The sequence below is a fragment of the Ranitomeya imitator genome, chromosome 5, assembly GCF_032444005.1.
Source record: "Ranitomeya imitator isolate aRanImi1 chromosome 5, aRanImi1.pri, whole genome shotgun sequence".
In the NCBI taxonomy this organism is placed as follows: Eukaryota; Metazoa; Chordata; class Amphibia; order Anura; family Dendrobatidae; genus Ranitomeya; species Ranitomeya imitator.
In genome coordinates this window covers 630,503,101-630,522,013 of record NC_091286.1, presented here as the reverse complement: position 1 = coordinate 630,522,013, position 18,913 = coordinate 630,503,101, and positions in this window count along the sequence as shown.

Genomic DNA, 18,913 nt, shown 5'->3' with positions numbered 1-18,913 from the left:
GGAGCTGCTGCTTCTGAGGTTCCTTCCACAGGTGACTTAGTTTATTCTTTGGCTGGCTGCTCTATTTAACTCCACTCAGATCGTTACTCCATGCCAGCTGTCAATGTTCTTGTACTGGTTCAGTTCGCTCTTGGATCTTTCTGGTGACCTGTCTACTCCAGCAGAAGCTAAGTCCCTGCTAGTTAATTATTTGTTCATTGTTTACTTGTCCAGCTTGCTATCATGATTTTGCCTTGCTAGCTGGAAGCTCTGGGATGCAGAGTGGCACCTCCGCACCGTGAGTCGGTGCGGAGGTCTTTTTGCACACTCTGCGTGGTATTTTTTGTAGTTTTTTGTGCTGACTGCAAAGATACCTTTCCTATCCTCAGTCTGTTTAGTAAACCGGGCCTCCTTTGCTGAAACCTGTTTCATTTCTGTGTTTGTGACTTTCATCTTAACTCACAGTCAATATATGTGGGGGGCTGCCTTTTCCTTTGGGGAATTTCTCTGAGGCAAGGTAGGCTTTATTTTCTATCTCTAGGGCTAGTTAGCTCTTAGGCTGTGAAGAGGCGTCTAGGCAGAGTTAGGTACGCTCCACGGCTATTTCTAGTGTGTGTGATAGGATTTGGGGTTGCGGTCAGCAGAGCTCCCACTTCCCAGAGCTTGTCCTGTGTTAGTTTAACCATCAGGTCGTTCCGGGTGCTCCTAACCACCAGGTCCATAACAGTATTGTGTGCTGTTGGCTCCTGAGCTTCTGCCGGTTTGCTGGTGAACTTCCTGCTTCTTCTGCTCTCTACTCGGTGGTCTGCCTTTCTTCATTCAGCTACGTCTCGCCTCTGGAACTTCTGCGACGAGCTGCGCACCTGTGGTAGTGTCTTCTTTGTTTGCAAAACTTTTCCCAGTGTTGTGCCTCTTTGCACAACCACACCAAGTGAGCAAGATTCAAGTTGTGCTTGTCTCATCCAAAAATAGTTATTCATTTGCTACGCATAGATAGCGCTCTCCCTCTTTTCCCCTCGTCCTCTCTTTTCCAGGACTGCATTCACACAACGCATCATCTGTGAATTATTGGACTCCTACTAACAAGTACTGGCACATGTGTGATCAAGTTTTGCTGGACTTCCTCATTTCAAGTACTGTGTGCATTCATACTATAACTTCCTTGTTTAAATATCTGTTCGCCTTTAAGGCTACTTTCACACTAGCGACGTACCGACGCATCCTGTGACAACGCAGCACAACGGGGGCAGCGGATGCATTATTACAACACATCCGCTGCCCCATTGTAAGTTGTGGGGAGGAGGGGGCGGAGTTCCGGCCGCACATGCGCGGTCGGAAAATACGGACATGACGCACAGAAAAATGTTGCAAGCAACGTTTTTTTGTTCCGACGGTCCGCCACAACACGACGCAACTGTCGCACGATGGTTGCGACGTGTGGCAATGCATCGCTAATGTTAGTCTACGGGGAAAAAACGCATCCTGCAGACAACTTTACAGGATGCGTTTTTTCACCAAAACGACGCATTGCGACATGCGTCCTACGACGCTAGTGTGAAAGTAGCCTAAGTCTGCTGTGATTTACTTTTTGTGCTGAGGACCATTTTACTACAGCAGAAATATCTGCATTATGCTCTGTTTGCTATTTACTACATAGAGCCGGAGACCTCGTTGCAATTGTAGAAATATCTGTGTCAATTCTGTTTACTTTTCTGTTTCGAGTAAAAACATTCTTTGATGCAACTTTGTTCTCGGACTGGCTTTATCCCATGCTATTAGATTCCGTAGTACCCAAATAATAATTACAATTCTTTAACATGAACTGGATGTGAAGGAGTGCTCTGTAAGCGGTCATGAGGGTCCAAATTGTGGGATCCTGCTGCAGGAGGTGTGTGCTGTAATCCAGCTGGGCATCATAAGTCAAGGACAGCGCAAGAGGTAAAGGCAAAAGTATTGCAAAAAGAACCGTGCTCTATCCCAGTATGCGAGTGCGCAGTGCAGTACGCTGCTAGGAAAAGTTAGAAAACTTGCATTATTTTTTCCCTGATGAGAAAAACAGATGCCAGAAGGATGATAAAAATGGACACACACAAGCAAAAAAAATTGATGAAAATTGGATCCACTACCCTGATGAAAAATAAACATTTTTTTAGGCTGTAGAAAAAAAAAAATTAACTTGCTAATTCACAAACGTACTGTGCTCAGATTGGAAGAACCTGTCTAACCCAGTCATAGAAATATTTACAATTTATGAGGCATTTAGCCCAGGTCTGGAGTCAGGCCAGGTTTTCCCATATGGACATGAAACATGTGAAGTCTTCCAAGAATTACTAAGTAAAAATTGTAAGATGAGTTTGTGCATCCCCTGGAAACTTCACAGTTAATTCCCCATTGTTCCCCTCCTAACGTTATCTCAGAATTCTGACTTATTCATCTCTTTTGAGATTTTTTTTTTCTTAATCGCCTCAAGGCTATTCCTGAGCGCTGAATCAATTCTCTTGAACTATTCCTCAGCTCAGGTAAGAAGGTCTCCCCCATTATCGTATAAAGAACACAGAATAAAAAGAAACACGGGTAGAAAATAAAAACAAATTGAAAACAAAAAATATGATTCAGCGTGTAATTTAAGATTTTAATGGGAAGGATCTAAATGTAAAAAATGATCTAGTGTATTGTTTAAAGGGGTTGTCTGAGACTTTAATACTGATTCCCAAGCCTTAGGATATATCATCAATGTGTGATCAGTGGGAGTGAGACACCAAGCAACCCCTCATCCCCGATCAGCTGTTCCCGATGTCGGCGGAGACTGGAATTTCTCAGTTGTTGAGTTGTAGAGCACCGCTCTGTTGACAGGTTAGTGGTACTCCACATCTACCCCTATGGAATTGAACAGGTCGGGATGTGCAGTACCCGTCTGAGACCACTATACAGTTGATGGAGCTGTGCTGTGCAGCTCCATTACTGACCAGTTCTGGCCGAAAACAACAAAGGAAACAGCTGGTCAGCAGGGGTGCCGAGTGTCCTACCCCTTTTGATCAGACAATGGTGAGCTATCCGAATGAGAGGCCTTTAATAATGAAGTCTCGGTTAACCCCTTTAAATCACTTTTTTAATGTTAAGATTTTATTTTAATTTTTTGACTTTTTTAAATTTAATTTCCCATATCACTTCTTAGGGTATATAAAAATATTATTGAACTGTCGCTATTTTCCTGATAAAATTACAATTCTGGAAGATCTTTTGTGAGAACTCACCGGCTGTTCCCCTGTGAACGCGAGGTTGAGAAGAGAAGACCAGCTGCCACAAATGACCGGACTGGATGCCAGACCAGGGCAGCACAAACCAAATTGTACCTCTCTATATTTACTAAGGCCGGTTTCACACGTCCGTTTGTTTCCCGTACTGGATAAACCGGTACCGGAGATATCCGTGTCTGTGCGTTCATGTGTGTGTGGCACCCCTAGGGGTATTTGCCACAAAAATAGTTACTGACACTAAACACAAATACTAAAATAACAAAACTGCACTACCACCTCCGGCCAGAAGGGGGAGCTCCAGAGACTCCCCTTAATCCATTCTGGTCTGAGAGAAGAAATGGCAGTTGGGCTAAGGAGCTGAAAGTGAGAGGTCATACAGTTGAATCTCTAACAGCCCTGTGACTGTTACCAGGCCTAAATCACCGGCCTGAGGAGAAGAGGGATAGAGAAAAAGGACATTGTGAGAACCGGGTAGCATTAATCACTACCCAGAACAGGCGCAAAGACGGATACCGGATCCGTGGCTGTATTCATTACATATAATACAGCAACCGGAAAAACGTGAGGTGATATCAGCTTCACTAGGGTCGGACGCAGCAACAGACACAGAGTTCAGCGGTACTCCTGGAGGGGGTAAGCCGATAAAAGGACTCGGGTTGCCCGTCGAACCAGGACCCGGAGGGGACAGATTGGGCCGGCAGCCAGTTCACATACAGCAGCAGGGCCACACAGATATTGCGTACAATAAGAGGCGAAGACCCCGGCAGGGTCAAAGTAACTCAGAGTTCCCATACAGACTCCGGTGACAGGACTGGTTGTAAATCCTTTTTTTGTTAAAGTAAACTGGTTAAACGTTTCAGTGCCTCAGTCTTTCATTTGGACAATAGCCATCTATCCAGGATTGGGATCATCACCGCTGGGAGAACCTGCTGCTGATCAAGTAAGTGCCTGTTCCCTCACGATACCCTTTACACTGTGCATTGCCTGAGGCCACAGCACCGGGTCAAGCCACCCGTGACACCCCCCTCAACAGACAGACCCCATTGGTCCGGTGCTGGGTACCCCGGTCTCTTGGGCGTCACAATTGGCGTCACGAACAGGATCTAGCCAGCCCGTATACCGGGTATTGTGTGCCGTGATTGGAGCCCAAAACTGTGAAAACTTGGATGAAAAATCTTGAAAATTGACTTTATTAAAGAAAAATCCATTCTCCATTGAAAACTATTGAAAGTGACTTTTCCCCATTGGTTATAATGGAGTAAAGATGGCCGCCATCCCCTGAGGTAATCACTTCATAACCGTTAGGCACGAGACTGTTAATTGAGCTACGCCATCACCTGAGCCCCAGTCTAACTGAAAAACTTCAGAATCCGCCATTACAGAGCGCGGTGGGTGGGAGCAGCAGGGGGCGTGTCATTGTGGGCGGCACCAAGCTGAGCGCTCTGACATCAGAGCGAGGGGAAAATCGATCCTGCTGCACAGCGGAATGAATCTACACTATCCCGACGGAAGCGGAGGACCGGAAGGGTCCGGATTAACTAAGGGGGCACAGTATGTCACAGCACGGAGACGCCGCAGCACCCGGCGACGCTAATGCAGCTGAAAGACAGAGTGTCGATAGAGAGTCCGGTAGCGCAGCGGTGCAAGGAGTGGCGCCCATCATGCCGGTGCTGATGCCATATACCCCGGGTGGCCCATGGCTTCCAATGTATGAAGGTGAGCCTAATACCCTTGACGATTTCAGAGAAAAGATGCTGGCCCATTTTGACATGTTCCCTGTGGGTGAAGTTCAGCGTGTTAGTCTCCTGATGATGCAGTTAAGTGGCCATGCTAAGCGAGAAGTCACAGCATGGGCAGCTGATCTAAAAGGCACTGTTGAACGCATATTTGCTGGATTAAAAGCTACATTTGAAACCACTGCCAGCAGCAAAGCTAAAGTACGATTCTTTAATTGCAAACAAAAAGTTAATGAGGGCGTGAGAGACTTTGCCTTAAACCTGCAGGAAGCCCTTAAATCACTTACACTGGCTGAACCCATTTTTAACACCGGAGCGGATAAACTGCTAAGAGATCAATTTATTGAGGGACTCTACACCCCTTCTCACCGGGGGCATGTGAGCATGCTTGTTTTTAAGAACCCTGAATTGACATTTGCCCAATTAAAGGAGAGCGTTATACGTCTCCAGCTGGCAGAGGCACCTCGGGATCAGGATCCTGCGCAACTCATGGCAGAGGCTCCTCAACAACATGGAGTACCAGTGACATCAGCTATGTCCGGGGCCATTGCTAAGCCCCTGGGGCCCAGTACTAATGAGGCTCTTCAACAAAAGCTTGACTCTTTAACTGATGTTGTTGCTTCAATGGCTAAAACCATGCAGGAGATGAGAGGACCCAAGATGGAGTTGTCAAACCGTAGAGAAGGTGTTCCATGGATGAGACCCCGGAGATACCCGACATGGAGAGGACGACCCCGCGACCGCTACCAACCGGATGGACAGCCCATTTGCCGCCGTTGCCAGCAGCCAGGCCACTTTGCACGAGATTGTGATTTAAACGGGAATCCCCTGGGAATGCGGGCCGCTTCGCAGGAATGAACTTTCAAGGCCCAACACCCTGGCACGACAGGTACATCGGAGGACGACCCATTATCCCTATCGTGCTGGACGGAATGCCCCTCAACGCTTTGCTGGACACAGGTTCCCAGATTTCATCTATACCGTATATCCTTTATAAGAGGTACTGGGCTGATGCAGATATTGATAAAGGGCCCTCTGATGTTGGACTAGATATATGGGCCAGTAATGGTAAGTTGGTACCGAAACTAGGATTCAGGGAGATGACCATAAAGATTGGTAAAGTAGAATTGAAGAAACAGGGTATAATTGTTGTTGATGTTGACCGGCGGAACTGTGAACCAACTGTATTGATAGGAATGAATGTGTTAGAGAACTGCTTTTCCGAAGTCATTTCTGTCTTACAGCAAATAGCTGAAACTGCCCAATCCTGCCAGCAGAGAGTTCTCCGGAGGGAAATAAAAGTATTGATGTTAAGGCAACAGGTAGAAGTTGCAGGTGGAGAAATCGGCAGTGTGAGGGTAAGTGATCCAACATCTATTGTAATCCCACCAAAAACAGAAATGCTGGTATGGTGTAGAGCAGCCATTGGTACTAAGGGACGAGATTATCAAGCCTTAATAGAACCAGTGTACACCGACAGCAGGCCCACTATACTCACAGCATGAGGGATAGTCGAGGTACACCGGGGACGAGTGCCGGTACGACTTTTGAACTGTGGAGAGGAAGAGGTCACTTTGCCAAGGTATGCTACAATGGCAAAGCTATATACTGTTGACAACAATGCCATCACAACCATTGAGCCCTTAGAACCAACCTGTCAGGTGGAAGGCAATGGCTCAGATGGAGAAATGGAGGATTGGTGCCAACAGCTACACGTGGGCATAAATTCAACACCTACCCATCAAAAACAAGGGGTGTATAGGCTAGTGACGGAATATGAACAAGTCTTCAGTAAACACCCATTGGACTTCGGACGGATAGAAGGGGTAGAACACACAATCCCCACCAGTGACCATCCCCCAATAAAAGAAAGATATAGACCCATACCGCCCGCTCACTATCAATGTGCAAAAGATATGCTGAGGGAGATGAAACAGGCCGGGGTAATAAGAGACAGCTGTAGCCCCTGGGCGGCCCCTCTAGTGATTGTCAAAAAAAAGGACGGAACCATGAGAATGTGCGTAGACTACCGGAAGATTAATAACATCACCCATAAAGACGCCTACCCCTTGCCTAGGATAGAAGAGTCCTTAACTGCTTTGAAATCTGCTAATTATTTTTCCACCTTAGACTTAACAAGCGGGTATTGGCAAGTCCCTGTGGCTGAGCGAGATAAGGAAAAGACGGCATTCACCACACCAATGGGTCTATGTGAATTTAATCGCATGCCGTTCGGACTCTGCAACGCATCCGGTACCTTCCAGCGGTTGATGGAATGCTGCCTCGGACACAAGAACTTCGAGACCGTCCTCCTGTACCTAGATGATGTGATCGTCTACTCAAAGACTTACGAACAACACTTAATAGACCTGGCAGAAGTGTTCGAAGCCTTATCCAGGTATGGCATGAAAGTCAAGCCATCCAAATGTCACCTTCTCAAGCCAAAGGTACAGTACCTGGGACACATCGTGAGTTCGGAGGGAGTAGCACCAGATCCCGAGAAAATAAGCGCCATAAGGGATTGGCCAAGACCTACCAGCGCAAAAGAAGTGAGACAATTCCTGGGATTGGTGGGTTACTATCGCAGATTTATAAAAGTATTTACCAAGTTGGCAGCACCCTTGCAAGACACCTTGGTAGGGCAGACGAAGAAACCTTCAAACCGAAACCCTCCTTTTCAGTGGAACGACGAAAGGGAAGACTCCTTTGAACAACTAAAGAAGGCACTAACCGGAGAAGAGGTTCTGGCATACCCAGATTACCATCAACCTTTCATCCTCTACACCGATGCCAGTAATGTGGGACTAGGAGCGGTGCTGTCACAAAAGCAAGAAGGTCGGGAGAAAGTCATCGCCTTTGCAAGTAGAAAGCTCCGGCCTACTGAAAGAAATTCAGAAAATTACAGCTCCTTCAAATTGGAACTACTGGCAGTAGTTTGGGCTGTGACTGAACGTTTCAAACACTATCTGGCCGCTGCAGAATTTATTGTCTATACTGACAACAATCCGTTGACCCACCTGGACACAGCCAAATTAGGTGCGTTAGAACAGCGATGGATAGCCCGGTTATCTAATTACAACTTCAAGATCAAGTATCGAGCAGGTCGCAAGAATGGAAATGCCGATGCCCTATCCCGGATGCCACACTTGAGAGATGTAGAAGAAGAAATGGGGGAGCTTGAAGAAATTGAACTACCAGCCTTCCATCATCCCAAGGCAAAACATCATCAGTCAAGTACCTATCAGAAACAACAAGAGGTGAATTTAAATCCGTTAGCACACCATAGATGGGCTGACACCCAAGACAGCAATCCGGCTGTGAAGTTGGTGAAGGAACTGTTAACTGAGCAAAGTGCATATCCCGATGAGGATGCCCCAGAAGAGACGCATCAACTCTGGAAAGAGAGAGGCAAAATGTTCCTGTATCAAGGGAAGCTCTGTAGAAGGTACACCAATCCGAAAACACATGAATTGGTTTGGCAGATTATCGTGCCTAAACAAGATGTCAAGATGGTCCTCGAAGCTTACCATAATGGTGCTGGTCACTTCGGTTGGAAAAAGTTAGAAGTACTTCTAAGAGAAAGATTTTATTGGGTCGGGATGAGAAAATCAATCGAACAGTGGTGCAGAAATTGTGGCCCGTGCAACCTCAGAAGAAACGATCAAAAGAACCAAAGAGCACCACTGCAGCCCATAATCACCAAACAACCACTTGAACTTGTAGCCATGGACCACGTGAAGTTGACACCAAGCCGGTCTGGCTATGTCTATGCCTTGACCATCGTGGACCATTATTCACGCTTCTTGGTAGTAGTACCCGTAAAAGATCTGACAGCAAAAACAGCAGCCAAAGCGTTCCAAACGTACTTTTGTAGACCCCATGGATATCCGGAACAGGTTCTCACCGACCAAGGTATAGCCTTTGAATCAGAGATCTTCAGAGAATTCTGTAATATGTATGGTTGCAAAAAGATCCGGACGACGGCCTATCATCCACAAACAAACGGCTTATGCGAGAAGATGAACCATATTGTAATAGAACTACTAAAGACTTTACCTGAGGCAGAAAGGAATTAATGGCCAGAGAAATTGCCTGACTTGGTGGATCTGTATAATCATGTCCCGGTGAGTTCCACCAATTGCACCCCAGCTTACCTTATGCGTGCAAGACCCGGCCAATTACCAATCGATCTAGAAATGGGAATTCTGAAACCAGACGTAGAAGTCCAAGACTCCAATTGGGATATCATACGGCAAAAGCAGTATCGCCAAGTGCAAGAGAGTGTGGAAAGAAGCCTTCAGCAAACTAGAGAAAGACAAGAGCGAACTTTCAACCAGAATGCTCTAGCGACCCCATTAAGACCAGGTGACCAAGTGCTCAAGAGAAATCGTCGAACCAATAAACTGGACAATCAGTGGGAAGCCGTACCCTACACAGTTTTACCAACAAGAGTGGATAATCCTAAAATGTGTCTCATTAGCAAAAACGGAGGCTTAACATCTGTACTAGTGTCAAGAGACAATCTTAAATTATGTCCGGAAGCATTGAAAGAGCCAGACGTTGTCCAGCCAGAACCAGAAGTTATTCAACCCATACAGGTTCAACCAGTAAAGGAAAAAGAAGAGGAAGTGTATCACACCTGTATAGGAGACTTTCCCAAAACCCTACTAACATACCATGGTGCAGTAGTGGTTCCCATGGTGGCCTTTTACCCAACACCAAACCCAATACCAGAAGTCCCAAGACAGGAAGAGGCTGACCCCGTACTACAGGAGGTTCCAGGCCAGGAAGAACAGATTCCTGGTCAGAGTAATCCCATTCATGGTGGACTTGCCAACTCCATAGTCGTGGAATTATCTTTAGCAGAGCGGGCAGATACTACATCCGCAGTAGACAGTACATGAAGAGACACCGCTATTACGTAGATCACAGCGTAGTACCCAGGGTCAATTACCGGCCAGGTATGCAGATTACCAACTATAAAGCTCATAATGTGAATTGTATATATGTTATGCCGTATATAGTTAAACAGAAAATGTAGTATAGTCATTGTTATCAGTCTGCAACGTTTAAGCCCAGTACCTACAGAGACTTGTCTGTATGAACTTCTTGCATATTCTTGAACTTGTTATCAACCCGGAGGCACTAAATCAAAGCTCCGGAAAGACTGCTTTTTGAACTTTGCTTTTTGCTCTTTTTGAACTTTCTTTAGACTTTATATTGAGTACCTTCAAGGGTAGAACTGTATTAATGGACGCTATTTGAAGTGACTTTTTACAGAACTCTATTTTTGTTTCCTTGAGTGGTTTTTGTAACTTTTCATTTTTAAGACTCTGTACATATTAATTGTTATTTCAAAATGTTATCGTCCCACAGTCCCGGAGTACTGTTCTTAACTAAGGGGGAATGTGGCACCCCTAGGGGTATTTGCCACAAAAATAGTTACTGACACTAAACACAAATACTAAAATAACAAAACTGCACTACCACCTCCGGCCAGAAGGGGGAGCTCCAGAGACTCCCCTTAATCCATTCTGGTCTGAGAGAAGAAATGGCAGTTGGGCTAAGGAGCTGAAAGTGAGAGGTCATACAGTTGAATCTCTAACAGCCCTGTGACTGTTACCAGGCCTAAATCACCGGCCTGAGGAGAAGAGGGATAGAGAAAAAGGACATTGTGAGAACCGGGTAGCATTAATCACTACCCAGAACAGGCGCAAAGACGGATACCGGATCCGTGGCTGTATTCATTACATATAATACAGCAACCGGAAAAACGTGAGGTGATATCAGCTTCACTAGGGCCGGACGCAGCAACAGACACAGAGTTCAGCGGTACTCCTGGAGGGGGTAAGCCGATAAAAGGACTCGGGTTGCCCGTCGAACCAGGACCCGGAGGGGACAGATTGGGCCGGCAGCCAGTTCACATACAGCAGCAGGGCCACACAGATATTGCGTACAATAAGAGGCGAAGACCCCGGCAGGGTCAAAGTAACTCAGAGTTCCCATACAGACTCCGGTGACAGGACTGGTTGTAAATCCTTTTTTTGTTAAAGTAAACTGGTTAAACGTTTCAGTGCCTCAGTCTTTCATTTGGACAATAGCCATCTATCCAGGATTGGGATCATCACCGCTGGGAGAACCTGCTGCTGATCAAGTAAGTGCCTGTTCCCTCACGATACCCTTTACACTGTGCATTGCCTGAGGCCACAGCACCGGGTCAAGCCACCCGTGACACCCCCCTCAACAGACAGACCCCATTGGTCCAGTGCTGGGTACCCCGGTCTCTTGGGCGTCACATGTGTAATACTTGCGGCACACATGTAGCAACCGTGTACCGCTCGTGTGCCGCATCAGTACCAGACGGAAGGCCGGCAGGGAAAAAGCGCTACAGTAAGTGCTGTTCCCCAGGACCAAGTGCTGAAGACAGCTCTCATGATTCTCCCCTGCTCTGCCGGCGATCGTAGTGAGCAGAGGAGAATGATGAGTGTTATATTCAAGTCAGAACAGTGACAGCAGGTGGGGTCTTTTGGGACTATTACTCCCATCAACCTACACCTGCTGCTAATAAAAGTAACAGCACGAGTGGATGATGGGGTATTCCTCACCCACCACCTCTGCTATAACTAAATAAATGAATGAAAAAACAGGAGTGGGTTCCCCCCTATTTTCTATAACCAGCCAGGCAAAACTCACAGCTGGGGGCTGCCACCCTCATCTGTCAGCTTTAGCAAGCCTGGTTATCAAGAATAAAGGGGTCCCCACTCTGTTTTTTTAAGTTATTTAAATAAACAATTTAAAAAATGGTGTAGGGTCCCCCCTATTGTTTACAACCAGCCTTGCTAAAGCTGACAGCTGGGGCAGGTTTTCTCAGACTGCTAAGAAGCCATTGATATTGGCCCCCCAGACTAAAAATAGCAGCCCGTAGCTGCCCAGAAAAGGTGAATCTATTAAATGCGCCAATTCTGGCGCTTTGCCCTGCTCTTCCCACTTGCCATGTAGCGGTGGCAAGTGAGGTTCATATTTGTGGGGTTGATGTCACCTTTGTATTGTCAGGTGACATCAAGCCCACGGCTTAGTAATGGAGAGGTATCTATAAGACACCTATCCATTACTAATCCTATACAGTTTTATGAAAAAGTTTGGGCACCCCTATTAATCTTAAGCATAATGTTTTATAAAAATTGTTTTTTTGTGCAACAGCTATTTCAGTTTCATATATCTAATAACTGTTGGACACAGTAATGTTTCTGCCTTGAAATGAGGATTATTGTACTAACAGAAAATGTGCAATCTGCATACAAACAAAATTTGACAGGTGCATAAGTATGGGCACCCTTATCATTTTCTTGTTTTAAATACTCCTACCTACTTTTTTACTGACTTACTAATGCACTTTTTTTGGTTTTCTAACCTCATTGAGCTTTGAACTTCATAGCCAGGTGTATGCAATCATGATAAAAGCTACTTAAAGTGGCCACTTGCAAGTTGTTCTCCTGTTTGAATCTCCTCTGAAGAGTGGCATCATGGGCTCCTCAAAACAACTGTCTAATGATCTGAAAACAAAGATTATTCAACATAGTTGTTCAGGGGAAGGACACAAAAAGCTGTCTCAGAGATTTAACCTGTCAATTTCCACTGTGAGGAACATAGTAAGGAAATGGAAGAACACAGGTACAGTTCTTGTGAAGGCCAGAAGTGGCAGGCCAAGAAAAACATCAGAAAGGCTGAGAAGAAGAATGGTGAGATCAGTCAAGGACAATCCTCAGACCACCTCCAGAGAGCTGCAGCATCAACTTGCTGCAGATGGTGTCACTGTGCATCGGTCAACTGTACAACGCACTTTGCACAAGGAGAAGCTGTATGGGAGAGTGATGCGAAAGAAGCCTTTTCTGCAAGCACGCCACAAACAGAGTCGGCTGAGGTATGCAAAAGCACATTTGGAGGAGCCAATATCTTTTTGGAAGAAGGTCCTGTGGACTGATGAAACCAAGATTGAGTTGTTTGGTCATACAAAAAGGCGTTATGCATGGCGGCCAAAAAACACAGCATTCCAAGAAAAACACTTGCTACCCACAGTAAAATTTGGTGGAGGTCCCATCATGCTTTGGGGCTGTGTGGCCAATGCCGGCACCAGGAATCTTGTTAAAGTTGAGGGACGCATGGATTCTTCTCAGTATCAGCAGATTCTTGACAATAATGTTCATGAATCAGTGACAAGTTGAAGTTACGTAGGGAATGGATCTTTCAGCAAGACAATGATCCAAAACACCACTCCAAATCTACTCAGGCATTCATGCAGAGGAACAATTACACAGTTCTGTAATTGCCATCCCAGTCCCCAGACCTGAATATCATTGAACATCTGTGGGATCATTTGAAGAGGGCTGTCCATGCTCCGCGACCATCAAACTTGACTGAACTGGAATTGTTTTGTAAAGAGGAATGGTCAAAAATACCTTCATCCAGGATCCAGGAACTCATTAAAAGCTACAGGAAGCGACTAGAGGCTGTTATTTTTGCAAAAGGAGGATCTACTAAATATTAATGTCACTTTTCTGGTGGGGTGCCCATACTTATGCACCTGTCAAATTTTGCTTGAATGCAAATTGCACATTTTCTGTTAGTACAATAAACCTCATTTCAAGGCAGAAACATTACTGTGTCCAACAGTTATTAGAAATATGAAACTGAAATAGCTGTTGCAAAAAAACAATTTTTATAAAACATTAAGCTTAAGATTAATAGGGGTGCCCAAACTTTTTCATATAACTGTAGTTATATGGTAAATAAAGACACAGGCAGAATAAAGTCTTTTATTAGAAATAAAACAAAACACAGTTTTCAATTTTATTTAAAAACAACAAACAGTTATACTCGCCTAGTTTGTCATTTATAGCATAGGCAGCGGGTGAGGAATACTGCCATCATCTGCTCCTGCTGTCACTCTTATTAGCTGCAGCAGGTGTAGGCTGTTGGGAGTCATAGTCCCAAAGATCCCACCTGCTGTCATTGTTCTGACTTGAATATAACACTTGTCATTCTCCCCTGCTCACGTGGATCAGGAGAGAATAATGAGAGAGAGCTGTCTTCAGCACCCGCCCCATGTTGGGGAACAGCGCTTACAGTAACACTTCATCCCCAGCGCCGATGCGTGTCACACGGGTGACATCCATGTGTGTTCTCCATGTACACGTGTGTGGGATGTTTTGCGGCCCGTGCTGATGTTAAAAAATGGACATGTCTAGGTGTGGAGCACACGGACACATGGTCCGTGGAAACACACTGACATGTGCACAGATTAGTGATGAGCGAATATACTCGTTATTCGAGATTTCTCGAGCACGCTCAGGTGTCCTCCGAGTATTTTTTAGTGCTCGGAAAGTTAGTTTTTATTGCCGCAGCTGAATGATTTACATCTTTTAGCCAGCATAAGTACATGTGGGGATTCCCTAGCAGCCAGGCAACCCCCACATGTACTTATGCTGGCTAACAGATGTAAATCATTCAGCTGCGGCAATAAAAACTAAATTTCCGAGCACTAAAAAAATACTCGGAGGTCACCCGAGCGTGCTCGGGAAATCTCGAGTAACGAGTATATTCGCTCATCACTAGCACAGACCCATTCATTTTAATGGGTCTACGTGTGTCAGTGTCTCTGGTACATGTTAAGGAGGCCTAAAGCAGACATGTTAGCCATCAGGTGAACTACCCTTCAAATGTTTAATTCAGCCATCCCAAAAATTAGTTTTATCTTAAGAAAAAGCTTGCTCCACCTTTAAGAAAACATTATACATTGTATCTTAATCACAAAAGTTAATAAGCAATATCACAGTTTACATGGCTAATATAAAAGTATAGAAGTACGAGGTAGTCATAAAATGAATGTACAATGAGTGGATGACTATTAACACAGTTTACTGTTTATATGAAAAAAGCGAATAATCCGATTTTTCTACCTCCATATTGACATTCAACCGCCTATAGCTGCTATAAGTTAATCACTGCAAGTGAAAAATGTAAAATAATTAATTTTACAGTAATGCTTTATCTTCATATTATATTATTTTGATTTTTTTTAGAATTTTTTATACTTTTTTATTTTATTATTTTATAGATATTTTGCAATATTATTATTTTGATGTTCTGTTTTAATCAGCAGAACCATAACAGAAATGCCAAGACTGGGGAATAGGTCTTAAATCATACATTGTGACATAGCGCCATCTAGTGGATAATACACAATAAACACAAGACTCGCTGTACAGAGCTCATTCTTTTTTTCACGAGCTTGGCATAGCCTCATATATTTTTAATCTGATTATTTTATATTCTTTATATGATAAAATCGATAAAGTAAATGACGAATTGTTATATTTTCCATAGATTGTGTTTTTTCCCCAAGGTAGTTTGAAAATTTGAAAAAGCAACGGTTGCTATAATTAACCCTATACATTTATGGACTCATTCGCTTCATTATTTTATTAATCAATTAGTTGGAAACACCCATCAGGCACTGCTCATGTAGTAATAATGGATGCACAAAAATGAATGTCTCCCATTTTAGACAGAGGGTTTTTTTCTCTTGAGTTCACTCAATTTGTTGTCCATCTTGAACTGTCCTCCCACTTCTCCTCCTGCTCCCTCTTTGATCGGTTACAATCAGGCTTCCGTTCCCATCACTCAACTGAAACTGCCCTAACTAAAGTCACCAGTGACCTACTAACTGCCAGGAGCAAGCGACACTACTCTGTCCTCCTTCTCCTGGACTTGTCTTCTGCCTTTGACACTGTGGACCACTCCCTTTTGCTACAAATCCTCTCATCCCTTGGCATCACAGACTTGGCCCTTTCCTGGATCTCGTCATATCTGACAGACCGAACATTCAGTGTCTCCCTCCCCCACACCACCTCCTCACTTCGCCCCTTGTCAGTCGGTGTTCCTCAAGGCTCTGTTCTAGGACCCCTACTCTTCTCCATCTACACTTTCGGCCTGGGACAGCTCATAGAATCCCACGGTATGCAGTACCATCTCTACGCCGACGACACGCAGATCTACCTCTCCGGACCTGACCTCTCCTCCTTGCTTACCAAACTCCCGCACTGTCTGTCTGCCATCGCAGCCTTCTTTTCTGCTCGCTTTCTACCACTGAACATGGACAAAACAGAATTCATCATCTTTCCCCCATCTCACTCTACCCCTCCACCACATCTATCCATCAATGTCAATGGCTGCTCACTATCCCCAGTCCCACTCGCCCGGTGCCTCGGGGTGATCCTCGACTCTGCCCTCTCTTTCAAGCCACATATCCAAGCCCTTGCCTCCTCCTGTCGTCTCAAACTCAAAAATATTTCCCGGATGCGTGCTTTCCTTGACCGCAACACTGCAAAAACGCTAGTGCATGCCCTTATCATCTCCCGCCTCGACTACTGCAACCTCCTACTCTCTGGACTCCCCTCTAGCACTCTGGCACCACTCCAATCCATCCTACACTCTGCTGCCCGACTAATCCACCTGTCCCCCCGCTATTCCCCAGCCTCTCCCCTGTGTCAAGCCCTTCACTGGCTTCCTATCGCCCAGAGACTCCAGTTCAAAACCCTCACACTGACATACAAAGCCATCCACAACCTGTCTCCTCCATACATCTGTGACATGGTCTCCCGGTACCTACCTACACGCGACCTCCGATCCTCCCAAGACCTCCTTCTCTACTCCCCTCTCATCTCTTCTTCCCATAACCGCATCCAAGACTTCTCCCGTGCTTCCCCCATACTCTGGAACTCTCTACCCCAACACATCAGACTTGCGCCTACCATAGAAACCTTCAAAAAGAACCTGAAGACTCATCTCTTCCGACAAGCCTACAGCCTGCAGTGATCCTCAACCTACTGAACAGCCGCACAGCCAGCTCTTCCCTCTCCTAGTGTATCCTCACCCACCCCCTGCAGACTGTGAGCCCTCGCGGGCAGGGTCCTCCCTCCTTATGTACTCGTGTGCCTTGTTATCTGCTCATGTTTAATGTAATTGTCTATATTTGCCCCGTATTCACATGTAAAGCGCCATGGAATAAATGGCGCTATAAAAATGTATAATAATAATAATAATAATAATAATAATGCCATATTGCATAAGTATAAGTTATTAGTTCCAGGAAGGAATATGTCAGTATTCAGTGCTGTGTTGCGTAACTATATGGTGTCATCGTATGGCAATGTATGAAATGTCAATGGCTCCAATAGTGCAACATTTACTTTACGGGCTCAGATCACATGACTATGCTTTGTGTATGACACCTTAAAATGTTACTAAATTTCAGGAAAAATGTATCTTTATATCAAGGAAACAGCATTACAGAAGGGTCTTTTCGAGAAGTGGACAACCCATCTAATACAAATCTGTATTACTCCCTTGACATGTTTTTCGTGTGTACATGGAATTAGCAGTCACCCAGGAGAACCCATTAGGAACCCCCCCACGCGTACACACACATACACACACACACACACACACACACACACACACACACACACACACACACACACACACAGTGAGAACATGTGAGCTCTTTGCAGATCTTGCCATTGGTGAGATTTGAACCCAAGACCCCAGCACCGCACTGCACCAGTGTCCTCTTTGAATGTAAAAACTATGAAACTATAAATCTCCAAATCTGCAGATTTCAGAAATTGAGGGAAGGTCACTGGTACATAGATTGCGGGCTTACATATGATCAGAGCTTAACATGGTCCAGAACAGCCAGGCATCTTAGACCTGGACAGGCTCAGGTTCTGAGATCTCCAAGAGTTCCTTTCCTTTGAATTTTACAGCCCAGAGAGTGAGTTTAAGATCTGGGTTCTGGGCAGGCTCTGGATACAATAATCATGATCAAGAACCAGGGTAAGTGATCAAGTGTCAGGCTCAGGATTCAAGATGCAAGGAAGGTCCAGACATACTTACCAATATTATATTTGGAAGCATAGGAGCTTTTAAATTCTAGGCAGGAAGGACTTAACCTGCCTAATGGGGGATACATATTATTATTATTATTTATTTATATAGCACCATTAATTCCATGGTGCTGTACATGAGAAAGGGGTTACATACAAGGTTATAGATATCGTTTACAGTAAACAAATTTACGATGAAAGACTGGTACAGAGGAGCGAGGACCCTGCCCTTGCGGACTTACATTCTACAGGATAATGAAAAAGAGACAGAAGGTAGGGGCGAGGCAGCGGCTCTGGTGGTGGTGAGGCGGCAGAATGGTTATTGCAGGCTGGAAGCTTTAATGAAGAGATGGGTTTTCAGGTTCCATCTCAAAGATCCGAGGGTGGTGGATAATCGGACGTGTTGAGGCATGGAATTCCAGAGGATGGGGGATATTCGGGAAAAATCTTGGAGGCGGTTGTGTGAGGAACGAATAAGTGTGGAGGAGAGTAGGAGGTCTTGGGAGGATCGAAGACTACATGAGTGAAGATATTAGGAGATTAGTTCAGAGATATAGGGAGGGGACAGGTTGTGGATGGCTTTGTAGATCAGAATTAGTAGTTTGAACTGCATTCATTGGGGAATTGGGAGCCAGTGGAGGGATTTGCAGAGGGGAGAACCAGGGGAGTAGCGAGGAGAGAGGTGGATTAGTCGGGCAGCAAAGATGAGGACAGACTGGAGTGGTGCAAGAGAGTTAGCGGGGAGGCCACAGAGGAGGGTGTTGCAGTAGTCAAGGCGGGAGATGATGAGGGCATGCATAAGAGTTTTAATAGATTGAGGGCTGAGGAAGGGACGGATTCTGGAAATATTTTTGAGTTGGAGGTGACAGGAGGTGGCAAGAGTTTGGATGTGTGGCTTGAAGGACAGGATAGAGTCGAGAGTTACTCCGAGGCAGCGGATTTTAGGTGCGGGAGAGAGCGTGATACCGTTTATCATAATAGATAGGTCGGGTAGGGG